The sequence below is a fragment of the Desmodus rotundus genome, chromosome 1 (genome assembly GCF_022682495.2).
Source record: "Desmodus rotundus isolate HL8 chromosome 1, HLdesRot8A.1, whole genome shotgun sequence".
Lineage (NCBI taxonomy): Eukaryota > Metazoa > Chordata > Mammalia > Chiroptera > Phyllostomidae > Desmodus > Desmodus rotundus.
Genome location: NC_071387.1, coordinates 87830051 through 87833871, shown reverse-complemented (window position 1 = coordinate 87833871; position 3821 = coordinate 87830051). Strand labels below are relative to the sequence as shown.

At 41.3% G+C, this 3821-nt stretch overlaps 1 pseudogene; it reads left to right on the top strand.

The window, feature by feature from the left end:
* Window positions 1-1032: 1032 nt before the first annotated feature.
* LOC139440686 (zinc finger protein 322-like) lies at window positions 1033-3503 on the top strand (annotated as a pseudogene).
* The last annotated feature ends 318 nt before the right edge of the window (window positions 3504-3821 follow it).

The window sequence follows — 3821 nt, the reverse complement described above, 5'->3', positions numbered from 1 at the left end:
CAAAAAAAGGAGCTCCTACACTTTGTGACAGCATGAATGGAACTGGAGAGCATTACGCTAAGTGAAATAAGCCAGGCAGTGAGGAACAAATACCATATGATCTCACCTTTAAGTGGAAACTAATCAACAAAACAAACAAGCAAGCAAAATATAACCAGAGACATTAAAATGAAGAACAAACTGACAGTAACCAGAGTGGATGTGTGAGGGAATAATGGTGGGGAAAGGGTGAACGATTTTCAGAAACAACTATAAAGGACACATGGGCAAAACCAAGAGGGGGTGGAAGCAAGGGAGGTGTGGGGATGGCTGGGGTAGGGGGGCATTGTGGGGGGTAAAGGTGGACAGTTGTAATTGAAGAACAATAAAATAATTTAAAAAATAAATTTAAAATAATTAAAAATAAAGATATTGAGGGGAAAAAATAAAAATCATAATTTAGTCCCTTAAATAACAGCAATAATTAAAACATCTCTTGATCAGAAACATTTTTCATTCATTGTAATTGAGAAAATTATGATACATTCCAATTCAGTACAAGTGACCATATTTTAAAGATAAATATGTAGCAATTAAAATAATGAATAAATTTTATATAATAGGAACAATGGATTGTATGTAAAGTTGTTAAATAATAAAAATTTAAAAAATCATCCAAAATAAAATAAAATCGTCACATGAGAATATATTTTTATTTATTTAAGAAAGGAAGGGGGAGACAGAGAGAGAAAGAGAGACAGAGACAGTGAGACAGAGACAGAGAGAGAGACAGACAGAGTAAGAAACATCAATGTGAGAGAGAAACATTCATCAGTTGCCTCCCATACACACCCCTACAGAGGACTGAACCTGAAGCCTAGGTATGTGTCTTGACTGGGGATTGAACCCACATCTTTTTCTTGTACAGGATGACACTCCAACCAACTGAGCCACCTGGTCAGGGCTGCAACTGATTGTTAAGTAACTCAGTGTGGGGCTCAAATATAGCAAAATTAATTGATGAATCTTAAAAAAGTAATAATATCTGAGACCATGGAAGAGAAAGTTGTATGTGTGCATGTATGTGTGAATGAAAGAGAACTATGATATTTTGCATTTGAGTATGTGTGACTGAGGGAAAGAGTAAGTGATAAGGAGTAAAAATATTTGAGGGAATCTGAGAAAGAGGAAGACTATGAAGAAGAAAGAATGTAGGGAAGAGAAAGCACCTAATATCCCAGGACCAATTGGCTCTGGGACATTCCTGAGGTCTCTAGAGGTCTCTTTGAGACACTGATCTGTTCGGATGCAGCCCAGGGCCACCAGCCACCCCTCAGGCACTAGAGGCAGAATCAAGGTTAGCCAGTCTTCCTGCTGCAGGTTACAGGTCTGTGTGAAGACATTGGCTGCATGGCAGGTTAAATCTGTCACCTCTCTGAAACTCCACTTTGCTTTGTCTCCTGGTCATTTCACCCACCACAGGCTGGGTTTAGGCTTCTTTTGCTTTCCTGCTCAAGATCACATATCATGTGTTACTTCCTGCTTCAAAGGAAAAGGGCACCTTTTCCTCCAATCCACTGTCATAGTCACATTCCAGTGTGAACATAGCTCAAGGACTGAGACTCCATTTTAAAGTATTTAAAAAGCCAAAGAGAAGTTAAAGGTGGTGTGTGATCCAGCCAACTTCTGGTCTACTGTAGCCACCTCCTCTTAAGCCACATAAACCATGAATAGCCTTCATGTCACCAACTGAAGATTTAAAGCTCCATTCTCTCATGTGTCTGCTTGAGTTCCATATAAAAAGTGGGTTCCTCTTTGTGCCTCAGTTTCATATCTACAAAATGGGTGCAATAATATTACCTATAAGGTACTCAAGTTTAAATTAGTTATTTAAATGAGTAAAGTGTAGACCACCTCCAGCTGGGCTAAAAAGGTTGGTGTAGCTGTTCTGGTCAGTGTGGAGACAACCTGGTTGGCCTGGCTCCAGCTCCCAGGCCTGGTGCACAAAGGGAGCTGCTCCTGGCTCTCATTAGCCACAGAATGCAATCTTCATTGAGAAATCAAAGTCTCAGGACCAGGACATGAATGCTGCTTTCCCTCCATTGACATTCCAGTGTTGGAAATACCAAATAAGGAATTAGTGTATATGATGCTGGAAATCATCATATGTAGAGATGAAAAAATCATGACTCAAAGGCCTAAAACAGGTGTATCTTTCCAGTTCTTATCAGAAATATGACAGTGAAGAAGATGATGGGCCAAGGCAGCCAGTGGGAAGCACCTTAGCAGAGAGCCACAGAGACGTACACTTCAGAAGAGAGATGTGATCGGAGAACTCAGAGAAGGATAGTGTATTGTGTGCACCCTCAGAATGGTCTGAAGATTTTTATTCATGTGCATGAGCTCACTCAAATAGATGATCACATATATCAGTGCCTTGAACGTGAGCAAAACTATGAAAACTTAGCTCTTATTATGTGTGAGAGAACCCACATTGGAGAGAAACCTTATTGATGTGTTATGTGTGAGAAAACCTTCATCTAATGCTCAGATCTCATTTCACACTAGAGGACCCACAATTATGAGAAACCCTATAAATGTAGAAAAAGTGAGAAGAGCTTCTGGCACCACTTAGCTCTTTCAGGACACCAGAGAACACATGCAGGTAAAAAATTCTATATGTGTGACATTTGTGGCAATAATTTTGGACAGAGTCTGATCTGCTTGTCCACCAGTGAAGCCACACTGGTGAGAAACTGTATCTGTGAAGTGAGTGTGATAACTGCTTCAGTTGAATTATGAACTTCATTCAGCACCAAATAACTCATGCCAGTGAGAAACCATTTAAGTGTCTGGTGTATGAAAAAGCTTTTAGTGGGAAATCGGATCTCATTAGGCACCAGAGAACTCACACTGTCAAAAGGCCATACAAATGTAGTAAGTGTGAGAAAAGTTATTGACACCACTCAGCCTTCACTGTTCATAAAAGAGTTCATACCAGAGAGAAGCCCTACAAGTGTGGTGCCTGTGAGAAGTGCTTCAGCCAGAAGTTAGACCTTATTGTCCACCAGAGAGTCCACACAGGGGAGAAGCTTTATGAGTGCTTGGAATGTATAAGAAGTTTCACTCACAGTGCCAACCTAATCAGGCACCAGGCAACTCACATGCACACTTTTAAATGCCTTGAATATGAGAAAAGTTTCAGCTGTGGTTCAGACCTTATTGTGCATCAAAGAATTTACATGGAAGAGAAGCCCCATCAGTGGTCTGTCTGTGATAGTGGCTTCCTCCTAGTTATGGGCTTTTTTGCACAGCTGAAAATGAGAACTCAGACACAGGGGCTGCGTTATCCATACAGTGCGTGTGACAAAGGCTTCCGCTAGAGCTCAGCCCTCCTGCAGCATCAGACAGTCCACAGTGGCGAGAAGCCCTGTATCTGTAATGCAGGGGAGAAAGGGCTTGAGCTCAGCCCTCCCCACGCACCAGAAGCCTCAGAAATGTCTTGGCCAGACAAGAAGTTATAACACCATAAAAAAATTTATGAGTCAGAGAACTCATTAAAATGAGGAACTTTAGGCAAAGCTTAGATTTTTCTAAGAGTTCAGACTTCAGTGGGTACCAGAGAATCTGCAATTGTAGGAAGTTGGGAAGTGGTTTGCCCAGAGAGCTGCCCTTACAGAATCCTACCAGTCACTCCAATGAGAAACCTTCAAAGGCACTGAGACTTGGAAAATATTTAGTCTGAGCTCCAATCTGGTCACTCACAGGAGGACTCATACCAGTGGGAAACCTTGAAGATGCTGAGAGGGAAAGAGCCTCCTAGCCAAGCTCACTCCTTTCCC